A 14,474-nucleotide genomic window follows, 5' to 3' on the forward strand; every position below is an offset into this window, starting at 1 on the left:
TGTCTCAGCATTCTGAGAGTTCCAAGTACCATGTCACCACTGAGGGTATAATAAATAATACAGGAATTTAGTAAATCAGAGCACCACTTCCTTTGGAAGAGCTGGCATGGCTACTGGAGCTGTAACTGCCTTGAGGCTCCCAGTGGGCTCCATTTCAGGGTCTCTTGTATAAAATGGTGTAGGAGGGGGTTGAGGATGGTTTTGCAGGCCAGCTCTCTAGAGCATCTCTATCTGTATCTAAGCCCCAGCAAGCAGAAGAAGGAAGAAAGATGCACACTCTTACCAGTCCTGACAGGGCCCTGATTAGGGATTAAGCTTTCTCCAATCCAGTCTCCACCCAACCACAGAGTGTCACTTTGAAGAATCATTTGCAGTAAATGAAGGGAAAGGAGCTATAAGGGCAAGAAACTGGTAGAAAATAATAGGAAAGAAGTGCTATCATTTGATGAAGGTAATAACCTTTCTGAACTAGTATCCTACTGCATCAGATTTCCCATGAAATTATTTAAAACAGCAGGGAATCAAACATCCCCACATTGTTAGCCTCTATTGTGTGCTTACTGAAGAAAATCCAAAGGATATTTATGTGCCTCACACAGAGGTTGAACCTTAATGTCTCAAACTGAGGCAGAGGAGCTGTGGAACACTGGTTTTATTCCATTTTATCTATCATGGGAAACTCAGCTGTGTTTCTTGCCCAGTAAACATGCAAAGTCACTCTTCATCCTATTGCAATAAGCAGAGTGGCAGTCCTTACTCTCTAGCTTTTGGAAGCTCATTGCTTAAATTTTTCAGGGAGTCTTAGTTATGCTAAACACACTTGACAAATGATATACAGAGCGATGCATCATTTTTGAGATTCTTTCCAAGGAGAAAACACAATGGTATGGAAGCTTTGCCACAGTGGTCCTGAGGTTGTCCTGACAAACACTACACCACACACACTCATGAGAACACTGAGCCACAGCTCACCATGTTCCTATGAGTAAATCTGTCACAGCCTGAGCTATCCTAGAAGCACTGTGGTCAAACAGGTTGAATTATAGCCAGGTTTTAGCATTAATTACAATAATTATGTCATAACCTACATTTCTTCATAAAAACTACTTCCACTATGACATTTTGTTCTTTGTTCTGGGACTCGTAAAACTCCTATCTTGCAATAGGAGTTTAAAAATAATCAAGGTTACAAAACATAAGTTTTTACAGATTTATGGGTTTCTAAAACAGCATTCAAATAAATAGTAATTAATATACAGGAACACTTGCTAAAAGTGATTGGATTCCATATTTCCTATAAGTTAGAAGGATTTACTTTTTTACATTTTTTGAAGAGCTCTTCATGTATAAATTATAGATAGTTGTGAATTCCAAAGCTATAAATATTCTGGAGAACTCTGGTGGTATCAAACTGAACAGCTGTTTGTAGAGAACATGCCTTTTCAATATCCTGAGGAAGGCACAGAATATTGAAATGTTTACTAAATGTTCAAATCATTCAAAGAATGAATACTTCTGAAAAGAAAAGGGAATTATGAATGATGTCCCGTGGTCTGTGGCTTGGTCTAAGTACATTCTCTCAGAAGCCATTTCCAGTCTTCTCCTTTCCCTTCTTACCTTTGATTCCCTTCCCTTTCCTCTCCTTCATTTCTAGAGCAATTTAGTTCAAAAGCCATTAGCTACAGCTGAGAAAGGTAGATGTGGCAGTGGGAGAAGTAGGGAGCCCGGCCACCATGCCCAAGCACCCACACTGGAGCCTTAGCAAGTTGCCAAGGAGACTGCAGCTGCCTGGTGCTGGGTATTGGCTGCCAGGTGGGGTGAAGGGAAGGTGGGACAATGCAGGTCATGGTGTCCAAGTTGGTGCAGACTGTGGAGGGCATCTGGTGACTGTTGGAGCTCAAGTGCAGGGTGGGGGGAGTAACGAAGTTAGCAAAGCCTTTGATTATAATGGGCATAACTGGAAATAATTTTAAAAATAACAAACTATAAAGAAAATCAATAATACCCCTGTAGGCAAGCAGTGGTAGGCAGCAGCCTGTCTGCAATGTCATACAGCATGGGTGTGGGATGAGGGCATGGCTCAAGTGGTAGAGCACCTGTCTAGCAAGCTTAAGGCCTTGAGTTCAAACCCCAGTATCACGTAGAGAAAAAAGAAAGAAAGAAAAGCATGGATGCTGAATCCTAGCAGAGCAAGTACAGTGTCCTTGTCCTTGAAGACGAGTCCAGCACATGGGACAGTAGGAAGGGGTCTGTGCATGCCATCAGCTGGATGCAAGTGACTGGAGCCTGAGAGGCTTGGCTGGGCATACGTTCAGAGTAAGGAGGAAAAGCAGCAGTGGCCAGGCACGGGGTGTTGGAGCCAACAAGGTAAAGTGGGAGGGCACTTGAACATGAAGTGTCACAGCCTGAGCTGGACGGGGACAGCATCCCAGTAAGATGAGACATCCAACATGAGGTCTTGAAGCTCAAACAGGCAAGAAAGACAGTCAGGTAGGAAAGCCCCAGCATGGGAAAGGAAGGCAGCCTGAGCAGAATTACTAGGACTTTCCTGCAAGGGTGAAGAAGGCATCCCTATGCCAGGCAGCCCAACATGGGGTGTCAGAACCCAAGCAGGGTGAGATGGGTGTCACATGAGCAGCCAAAGAGGGTCTTAGGGTGTAGCAGAGGTTGAGCATCCAGACAAAAGGGTGAGTGGCCTAAGGAATCTGTCACAGCTTTGATGGAGGCAGGACAGCATTCACAGAGGAGGGAGAGAGGACGGTGACTGTGATCATCACAGAATGTCAGAGCTGAAGTACAGTGAAAAGAGTGTTCACCAGGAGGTCCCAGCTCAAGGTATCTGCTTCCAGTAGGGGCAGGAGACTGGCTGTACAGAGGGGTGTCCCAGTTCCACCTGTTAGAGTCAGAGTGGGGTAAAGGAGTGAGGAGGAAGATCCATGGGTAGGGGCAAGGTAACAGTTGACTAGCCTAGAATTTTGGAGCCTGGTAGAATGATATGAAGTGTGTTCAGGGAAATGTGACCTCCTGCTGACATCTCAGACTAGGCTGGGAAATGTATTCCTGTGGAAAGTGGAGGAGAGGTATCAGGACAGGACCAATTTGTCCATGTGGGATTGAGGAAGGGGGTGCAGGAACAGTGACAGCAATTTAGTTATTAGGTAGAGAGATTGATCAAATATGTGCACACATTATGGATAATGTGATGGCATTTAAAATGTCATCAAAGAAAGGCATTTTAAACATGGAAAGAGAGAAAAAATGGACCCTGTGGGGTTAGATTAGAATTGGAAGTATTGCTATGAATGCTTGGTTTTAAATATATTTAGGTAGATACAGAAACCCATATATGCAACTGTGTGTGTGGATATGTGTATAGCCTGACCAGTCTGATGAAAAAACCTTGATTGTGATAGCCTCACAATCAAGAGCAGTGAGGCAGGGTGCCATCAGCTCATACCTATAATCCTAGTTCATCAGGAGGCAGAGATAGGAGGATCATTGTTTGCGCCACTGGAGCAAATAGTTCACAATACCCTATCTCAAAAATACTGAACACAAAAATGGGCTGGTGGAGTGAGTCAAGTGGTAGAGTGCCTGCCTAGCAACTGTGAGGCCCTGAGTTCAAACCCTAGTGCTACCAAAAAAAGTGTGTGGTGGGGGGCGGGCAATAAGCACCACCAGTGCTCTGTTCTTGGTTTGTCCTTGTGAAAATGGCTGGTTCATGGGGACAAGACATTATAGAATGATCTTTTAGTGTCAGAAAGAAAATATTCCAAAAATGTTGAAGGCATGTTAAAAATACAATGCTAGCTGGATGGGGTTCCCACTGCCCAAATCTGGGATAATTTGACCATTAAAATAAAAAGTAACAGTAATAGAGTCTTTAATACATTCAAGTAATACAGGAAACTATCAGTACATTTCTATACAAATAAATAGATGTATCAATATATGAACAAATGGAGAATTTGATAATCACAGTATTTACATAGTCCCAATGTACCTTCCCACAAAACACATACTCACTACAATGGGGAGTTAACTTCACAGTAGAGAAACCTGGAAGGCACCACCTTAATCAAGTGATCAAAATGCATATCATCAGCAATGGGGTAAATGAAAATCATGTGCTCCCTGGTAGAAGCCATTGAGAAATAGCACAGCATTACCTCTGGGTTGTTTCTACCCAAGATGCATAGTCTGAATCTACTCGTGAACATACATCAGACAAACCCCAATTGAAGAACATTTAACAAAATTAATGAGCCATAATCCTAAAGGTAACATGTTGTTGGAAGGCAAAGAAGAACAAAGGAACTATTTCAGACTGGTGGAGACTCAGGAAGACATGATGGCTGAAGGCAATGCAGTATTGGATCTAAGATTCTTGCCAGAAAAAGGTATTATTGAACCAACTCCCTGAAGTGAATGGAGTCTGAAAAATAGTATTAACATATCATTCCTAGTTTCTTGATTCTGGTTTTCCTGATTTAGTCACAGAGTCTCCTGATTCATAGGAAATACACTAATATTTCAGGATGATGGGTCATCATATCAGTAATTTGCCCTCAAAGAGTTTTAGAAAAACAAAAATTTTTGTACTGTATTTTCAGCATTTTAAAAATTCGAGATTGTTGCAAATGCATTTTAAAGTAAAAAGTACTTATCTCCTAGTCTGTCTTTTTGTCTTTGTGAAAAGTGAATGATCTATCAACTAAAATGGATAGAATAAAAATAAAATGAGAGAACTAAACACGAAAAGAGAAGAAAGCATTGAGATTGAATATAACTACTTTAAGAGTTTTAAGGCTTCAATCCAAGTTGGTCTGTGTTCTAGTATACAAAAGAAATTTCCATGTACACCATAGAACTACAATTAATAATATTCAAAGAATTACAGAAAATGGGGACGCGATTAGAAGATTGCAAAAGGGCAAATGCCCCTCACTAAAAAACAAAAGAAAAAAAGAGGAAAAATACTATCTCAGGCCATTCACATTAAATGTATTAGCCACGATGGCCCACTCCTAACAGACAGAAATGAGTAATTCTCTAGAAAAGGGAGAGTATCCACTAGAATTTACTATAGGTCCATTAGAAACAGGCATGCCAATGAATCTCATTTCCTTTGTTCTTGGGAAACCAGACCACTACAAAAGGAGATGTCTGAAGATCATAGTGTACCCTGTTTGTGCAGAATATGTTTCACAAACTTTTTATAGTGTCATGTTAACAAAATGGAGTTTACTGGGTTATTATGTAATAGTTGTGATGCCAGGTCCCACCAAAAGCATAAAGCAAAAACAAACAAAAAAGAAGTTAACATTATTGTCCCCTATAGGTACTTTTCAGATAAAAAAAAAAGGAACTTACAGAAGTAACATGACCACAATCACATCACATAACTGGAAGAATAGGGGTTCAAACTCAAGACTAGCTTAACTCCTATAATGACCACTATAATTAAGCATGTTCAGGTCTAGTTGAATGATTAGCTCCAAAGAGCCCACTGTAATTGAGCCATGTCAACTTGGAAAGAGGTCTCTAATTATGGGCCAATTATACCTTGCAAATATTTGAAAACATTGGTTAAATTTGAAATTATCTAACCATGCTAGTACCATAGCAAGGTTACTAGAGTTAAGACTCAGGTGGATGACATGAAAACCAGCACAAAGGTGGGACTGTAAAACAGATTAGATAAAAAGAAGAATAAGACATAGCCCTTGCCTTCCAGGAGCTTATAAACACAATTATGATACTAAATTTATAAGCCAAAGGAAAGGAGAGAAAGTAACAGAAGAAAAAGATGGGAATTAGTTAAAGACATGAGGAAAGCATTGCAGGCAAACATAGCTTTGCAAGGTGGCAACCAAGACTGGTTGGGATTTCACAGATGCTCAGAAGAAAGAAATTCAAATCAACAAAAGTGCTGAAGTAAAGCAGGAGGAGGAATATGGGGAATCTGGGGGTAGGGGTAGAGAAAGGGGAACCAGAAATCCAAGTTCATGGAAGAAAAGAATGTATATAGTAGTGCTATAGAAGATAAAGGTAAAAAATCATACTGTACTCATCTCAGATATGTATACATTTTTTAGGATCTGCTATCACAGTTGGATTTTAAGAAGATAATGCATATGTAGAAGTGTCCACTGAATGAATAATTGGCACCAATTTTGAGGAGAGATTAAGGAAGAGAGTGGAGGTTGAGGAGGGGTAATTTTAGGTACAACAAATCTATGGACTCAAGTCTGAATTATAGAAGAGGGTTGGTCTAAAGAGCTAATACTAACTGCACAAACTGTTAGTGAAATTTCTGTGGTTCATTCAGAGCTCAAAGCAGACTGCTTTTTAAGGAATATAGTGGTTTATATTAGGAGTAGAGGTGAAGGGTACCTCCCAAGTGCACTGCTGCTGTAATACTCAGTCTGAGCAGAAGATTGATCAGTCTGTGTCTAGGTTAAAGAAGAGTTCAAAGACAACACCACCTCCTGGCCTGTGAAGCAGTTTACAGATGGTTGAGCAACAGATCGCAATAATAGCACCACAAGCCTAGAAAGAAAGAACACTAGAGTCAGTGAGACCAGGCAGAGAAGAAAGCAGATGCTCAGCTGGAGACAGGTAGATTGTGAACTCACCCGAGACAGCATGGGAGCTCTCTGAGCTGAGAGGAATTTATTTCACTACCTCTGAGGTAGCCTCATGGCACTGGAATTCTCTTCATTTATTCTGGCTTCATCTGTTAACTTTTATACCCAGCTATTAATAACTCCTATAAGATTCAACGTAGTAGATTTTGTGCAACTATCATCACGGTCAGTACATAGAACCATTCCAACACCTGGAAGATCTCCTTCATGCTACCCTCCATAGGCATACACACCAAGGCTATTCCTTACTCCTGGCAACGCTAATCTGTCCCTCTATTTGTACTTTTGCTATCTGTGAAATGTTGTGCGTGTCATATAATATGTGATTGGCTTTCTTCAGTCAGCATATTACCCTAGAGATCCATCTAAGTTGTTACATGTATCAATAATTCCTTCCTTTTTACTTCCCAGTAGCATTTCAAGTATGAATGGATCACATTTTAACTATTCATCTGTTATAGGATGCTTTGATTGTTCGATTGTTCCAGTTTGGTACATTATGAATGAACCTACTTTGAACACTTGTGTAGAGAACTGGGGAGTAGAGAAGAACCTCCAATGAAGGGAAAAACCCATAAAGAATGCTACTGGAACATCTGACAATACTTGAGTATGGACTGTGGATTAGAAATTAGTATTGCCACAACGTGAAATATGCTAATTTTGATCATTTTGCTGTGATTATATCAGAGAACTTTTTGCTTTCACTTTACCTCTTAGCTTCAAATAGTTCTGGAAAGAGAGAAAGCAAATGAGGCAAAATGCAAAAAATTTATAAATCTGGGCGAAGGTTTGCAACAGTTCTTAGAGCCATCCTTAAAACTTTTTAGGCCGTGACTGATGCCTTGGGGCTTCAGGGCTGCGAGGGCAGGTGGAGCCGGGGCAGCCCAGCCGGGAAGATGCGGCTGTGCCTGGTGCTGCACTCACCTGCTCCCGGGGTCGTGCTGCTGGGCTCGGCTCCCACCTACGTACTGGCCTGGGGGACCTGGCGGTTGCTGTCCGCCTTGCTGCCCGCTCGCATCTACCGGATGGGGGGGACCGGCTGTACTGTGTATACCAGAGCACGGTGCTCCTCTTCTTCGAGAACTACACCGGGGTGCAGGTACTGCTATATGGAGATTTGCCAAAAAATAAAGAAACTATGATATATTTAGCAAAGCATCAAAGCACAGTTGACTGGTGGTTGCTGATATCTTGGCCATCAGGCAGAATGCCCGCGGTCACGTGTGCTGAAGGATGGGTCGGAGTGGCTTCCGCTGTAAGGCTGTTACTTTGCTCGGCGTGGAGAAATCTATGTAAAGCGAAGTGCCACATTTAATGAAAAAGACATGAGAAGCAAGCTGCAGAGCTCCGTGAACGCAGGGACCCCAATGTACCTTGTGATTTTTGCAGAGGGAACAAGGTGCAATCCAGGACACACGAAACTGCTTTCAGCTAGTCAGGCTTTTGCTGCTCAGCAGGGGCTTCCAGTATTAAATCGTGCTGACACCAAGAATAAAGGCAACACATGTTGCTTTTGATTCTATGAAGAGCTGTTTAGATGCAATTTATGACGTTACTGTGGTTTATGAAGGGAAAGATGGTAACTGGCAACAGAAAGAAGCGCCGACCATGACTGACTTTCTCTGCAAAGCATGTCCAAGAATTCATATTCACATTGATCGCATAGACGAAAAAGATGTTCCAGAAGAACAGTGTACATGAAAAGATGGCTTCATGAACGTTTTGAGATAAAAGATAAGTTGCTTATAGAATTCTATGATTCACCAGATCCAGAAAGAAGGTACAGATTTCCTGGGAAAAGTGTTCATTCCGAACTAAGTCTCCCGAAGACTCTACCCTCAGTATTGGTCTTAGGTGGGTTGACTGTTGGGATGCTTATGACCGAGGCTGGAAGGAAGCTGTATGTATGTGAGCAAGTGGCTCTGTGGAACCCTCCTGGGATGCCTGTGGGTGACTGTGAAAGCCTAACCAGGTGCTGCCTCCAGTCATCAGAACGTGCTGCACATCACACCAGGTTGTTTCCAGAATTAGGAAGTGTAAATAAAGCCTTGTTGATTGAACACTGGATAAGACAGAATTTGTATCTAAAGCCGGTATGCAATTGATCTTGAGCAAACATTCACGGTTTTTCAGCTTTAGTGCTAGCACTGCTGGGACAGTAAAAGCTGAGTGGAATTTATGCTATTCTTTACATTTCCTGTGAACTAATGTCAGCTCGCGAAGATGATCAGGGTTGTATAATTTGCTGTTGTTTTGTCATTCAGATGGCTGTATTTTTAACATTAATTTGCAGCATATTTTATTACATTCATTTTTTTCCATTTTTTACAACTTGATGGCTCCAAGCTCTTCTCACTGAAGTATTGCAGCTCTGTAATACTGACTTTTTTTTGGTGTCTGCAAATTAATGAAAGAAATGGTATTTACATATCAAGATGTTCAAAGGAAAGGGCAAGAATGTTCATGGGGGAAGGAGTGGTGTTAGTTCTGTTGCTGTTGTATTGTGTGATTTAGCTGATTGACTTTATGTTTGCAAAATAATGATGACCACTTCTAATACCAACTGAAACCTCTTAATTTACATACCCTCTACGCAAAAAAAATAATGTACAAAATGTCAGAAGGACGTTTAAGTTAAAATTGTGACTCTGATCCACTGTGGCAAGACTTTGGGTTGCCCTGCTTTTGAAGAATGAAGCTACACTTTAGTACCATAAGTACTAAAGTACCATAAGTACTAAAGTGTACTTATGTGTGCCATAAGTGCTTAAACACATTAAGGCTTCCTGTTGTTTTTATATCAAATAATCAGTGTGAACCTTCCTGGGCCTGATTGCACAGACAGATCCTCAAGGTGACCTGAGGCTGTGGACATTGCCACCTGATTTGCTAGCATGTGCCTTCTCCCTATTTTTCTTTGGTTTAGCAAAGTGTGTGATCCAGAAATCATTTTTGTGTTCTTCTGGTAGCTTTCCACTGGTTTGTAGTCTTTTTCCTGTAGCATCCCTTCAGTGTGCCCCGCAGACTACAGTGCAGAAACGCAGAGCCAGCAGTGTTGCCCTGGCTCGGAGCAGAGCTCCTTAGCTGGTGCAGGTGAGCTTCCCTGGCTATTGCTGGGACATTTTGTGTTTGTTGTGTCAGAAAATTCAACTTCTTTAAGCCAGTGAAATACAGACTGAGTGGATTTATTTATTCCGGTTAGTTTTAGTGGAGCTACACAGTTGACATGTGTCACTTGAGAACACTAGCTAACTTTGCAGTCACCAAGTCTCACGGTGGCATCCTGGAACAGCACCCTCAGGTGTGATCCGCTCTGTTTCTATGTTACAGCTCAGAAATGATTGCCTGCTAGTGCTTTCAGACAACACTTCCGCTGACAGCTGACTGAGTTTTGTTGCATCGCTGCATCAGTGACCAGGATGAAATGTACCAATTGAATCAGGGTTTATAAAAAAAAAAGGAGGGAATTGTTGCCAGCATTGCATTGCTTTTCCAAAACCAGAGAATAAACCACCTCAAGCCACGCCTTGGAAGAGCTGTGTGGCGTGAATTGACTTCTATTCATTAGTATGTACAAGTGCACAATATTCACAAACACAAACTCATTTCCACAGGATACAGTTAGTCTAATTACAAAGTATTCTCATGCTGAGTTGTAATTTTCTTTTACCCATAGAGTGAAGTTTAGGTCAGTCCCAGGCCTGTGTTAAACATGTATGTTTTAGCAGTCCTAATTTTAGAGCGTGTTTCTGATTGCATCAAAATGAGTGTGGGTTGTGAAACTTGAAACATCACAGACGTGCTCCACAGTGCAGTTTTAAGAAGCAGTATCCTTGCAACTATGTGGACCATAGCTGATTTTGTTAAAGAGCAGAGTGACTTGCATAAGGTCACTTGAAAATGGTATTTCTTAGGACTGTATAAATTCTTAAAAAGGTCTATAAAATGTGCTAGTAGGAAAAAATGTATCAAAATGTTTGGAAAATTAGATGCTTCTTAACATGTGGATTTTGTCTTGAATTAACTGTTTTTTAAAATTAAAAGCCCTATGCCTATCTATCAATCCTTTCACTATCATTGACACTTTTGTTTGTATTACTATTGTTGATTTGTGGCTTAGTTGTTGCTTAGTTTTTCTTTACAAGAATGCATCAGAGCGCATGCTTTATGATTTTCAGACAAGGGTGTGTTTGGATGAAAGTAAAAAAAATAAAACCATTCACAGTCAAAAAAAACCTTTTTAATAAGTTAGAAATTTTAAAACAATGGGATTCAAAGAGAAGTACTACAAGAATGATAATTGCTTTGAATACTTTATTTAAAAATTCATGAAATGTTGAAAAGAATATTAGATAAGTGTGTACTAAAGAGAATCTCATCTATTCTGAATATAAACAAGTAAATGATTTCTCTTTCTTGTGTTCCCTTTTTTTTTCTACCGTGGAGTGCTGGGGATTGAATCCAGGGCCTAGTACATGCTAGGCAAGAGCTCCTCTACTGAACTACACTCCCAGCCCCCTTAATTCTTTTAAAGCATCGCTATCACAAAAAAAAAGATATAATCAAAGAAAATTTGAAGTTGATGATAAGGACATAAGATTAGTATAGACTCAGCCAACTTCATCCTTGATAATAACATCTTCATAAGAGCTAGGTGACAAATTAGCATGGGAGTATTGCCTTTGGAACTATTCCCAGGTAGAACAGTAAGAATTTTGACATGACCTTCGTTAGAAAGACCTTAGTTTGAATCCTAGTCAAGTCCTCTATGCCTCAGTGTCTGAACTACAAAATAGAAATAATGTCTACTTCTAAGAGTAGACTTCTTACGTTTTGTAAGTGTTTATATTTAAAGTGCTTAGAATAATGTCTGACATATATTGAGTATCACACAGAAGTCTGCTGCTAATTGAGTGAGGGAATTAAAGGCAAGTGCTTGGACAGATACAAACACTGAATTCTGCCTTTTACTGAGCATTTTTTCTTTGCCTAATACTACCCTTCAAACTTACATCAAACTCCATCATCTTTTAAAGTGTTTTTATTTTCCTGCTCTTTGAAAAAGTGTTTCTTAATATTCAGCAGTAATATAGAGTGACAGTTTGACAATATGGTTTTCACCCTTCATAATATAAATTCAAAGACAAATTGTGGACAAGTCAAGTGCAACTTGTAATTCACAGCTGTGAGGTCACACTAGTGAATTATAAGGTTTTCATTATGTCAGAACTGTGAATTACAAAGAATTTTTTCTATATTTCATGTCAAATAACTTATTAGCTATCCTTCTATCACATGATCCTGATATGACAAACCCAGAAAATATAGGGACTGAACTGTGGCATTTCCAGATAGAACAATAAAGATTTAGACATGTAAGAGTAATGTTAAAAAGAAAACTGTACTCTTGCCAAGTTCAAAGTCAATCCTCATGAGCAGTTAGTTTTCTCTAAATTGGAATAACTTCATTCAAATTGGAGGGAACTTATCTTTTTATTGCCTCCAATTTTTTTTAAAAGTCATCACCAACTATCATTTCTTAAAAGCTATTAAAGGCACAATCCTAAAATGTTTAAAAATTAAAAGATATTTTTCCTAATATTGGCATGGCTACTATTCTATCATGAAGTTCTAGCTAACTATAATTTGTACAGCACTTTCACATCTCACTTATTCACACTGACCTAATGAAATATGTGTGACAGATATTATACTCATTTATAAAGACATCAAAGTGTGGAAGTTATAGGAGCCAATCCAAAATCAAGCCACTCATATATGTCAAAGTCAGGAATCATATACTCCGATTCCAAATCTCTATTCTACATTGCACTAACCCTCTTCTTTATTTATTACCATGCATATGCAGTCAACTGTAATAATCTTGGGGCTTCATAGCATCCAGTCTGTCTTCAGTGTCACATTTGAGGAAGAGTTTAAATTTAGAAAAATTCTAAAGTAATTTCTAAAGATAAATCTTAAAGATAATTCATCCCATTTCAATCTATACCCTACAGTCACATCAAGTCCTATTTTCTCTTGTATCCTTAAAGTGGGACTTTTGCCATTTGTTCCTTTCCACATGCCTTGGTCTCCTCCATTGATTCCTCTCTCAAAAGTCCCTTGATTCTACCCAGTAAGAGCCCAGGAACCAGACACACACAACCAAATTCTCCCTGAAACTCAGGAAGGTGGACAAAGGAGGCAAAAATAATTTTTCATAAATGGCATTGAAAACTGAAAGTGTATAATCTTCACCCATTTATAAATCTTATCCCCATTCCTGTGGCTTTATAGCTTGCTAGTTTGAAGGTCACACTGATGAAAATATTGCTATGTATGCATTTCAGTGTGATGGGTAAGATTAAAAGTTGACTAGCATCTCTCTCCACGTGTCATAGAGTTCAAACTTTGTGCGGTTCCAGAAAGTATCTTGCTCTTTATAGCTTTTAGACCAGTGATTCCCAATCTTTTTTCACATCATGACACTCTAGGATGCATAGCAGAAGTTGCTACAAGGTCAAGGGGCTTAGCATCTTTGCACACAGACAGGTTAGTGGAGACCGCCAGCATACCAAGGCTCATTCATTGGGCACTCCATTCTCTGTCTTTGAACATGCTGCTTCTTCTAACTAGAATACTCCCCTCTTCATCCGTCAGGAAACCACTGGGGTGGCACATCTCAGGAATGAGATGTGAGCCTCTCAAGGCTGAGGACGGAGATACTCCCACAGTATTTTAGGACTTATCCTTATCTTGGCTCCCCACATTGTCACTTTTTATTTAGCTCTATCCTAGACTATAAAAATCTTGGGGAAATGAACTGCATCGTAAACACCTTGATAAAATGGATCCTAGCAAATGATTGGCATTTAATAACTACTAATATTAGTGCATGAAATAATGCATGGCTCTAATTGTCATTCCCAGGGTTCACAACTTTACTCCTAATAGCTCACCTCTAATAATTCTAGAGGAGGGTCATCTGATAAACTTTCTAGGTCCTTGTCTGTAGAAATGAGCCATACCTAGTCAGAATGTCACATACATGCCACAGTTCAGTCACTGTATTTTCTGGTTTGTCATATCAAAATTGTGTGATAGAGGGATAGCTAGTAAGTCACATATGTTGAGAGTTTTTACTGGGAAATGTAATGACAATTTCTCCTCTTTTCCCAGGGAAAAAATCAGAGCGTATTTCTCTTTCCTTTTGCTAAAGCATATTGATATTCCAAGAGAACCATTCATATAGATAAAGGTAGGAAAAGTCAGACCTTTTCTCAAAAGGGGACAAAAGCCTCTCTCTCATCAGCTCAGTAATTACTAAGGTATGGAATCAAAGTTCCCAATGCTACTAAGTGACCCAAGTGAAGCAGGCTAAGATAGGTCTGGGTAAAATTGATGTATGAGTCCTAGAACTAAAGAGTGTATGTGAACAAAGAGATTGGCACTTGCTTCCTCCTGGAGAACTCTATAAAAGGGGAATTATGAAGACAGGTGTTTGTAGGGAGCAGCCTAGGATAATAAGACAAAGAAAGGGCAAACTTACAATTCTGTTCCTTTTGTCATAACAAGGATGAATGAAATTCGCAAGGAGCAGGTGCATAGCAAGGTTGTATCATCTTTCTGGAACTCTGACAAATTGTAAGAGGCCAACCCCAGTAGGAACACCCTATGATTAAGTGGCTATCGGGTGGACCAATGGGGATAGGAGCTAAAATGACTTATAAGGAATTACAAGAATTATCCCCAAAAGAGTGTATTATTCATACCAAGGAACTTTCTTGGATCCTTCAAAGAGATCACAAATGCTCTAAAGTA

The 14,474-nt window shown here is 39.9% G+C and overlaps 1 pseudogene; it reads left to right on the plus strand.

The window, feature by feature from the left end:
* Positions 1–7,549: 7,549 nt before the first annotated feature.
* On the plus strand, positions 7,550–9,383 carry LOC109676196 (1-acyl-sn-glycerol-3-phosphate acyltransferase epsilon pseudogene; annotated as a pseudogene).
* Positions 9,384–14,474: the final 5,091 nt, after the last annotated feature.

This window comes from Castor canadensis, chromosome 13 (genome assembly GCF_047511655.1).
Source record: "Castor canadensis chromosome 13, mCasCan1.hap1v2, whole genome shotgun sequence".
NCBI lineage: Eukaryota > Metazoa > Chordata > Mammalia > Rodentia > Castoridae > Castor > Castor canadensis.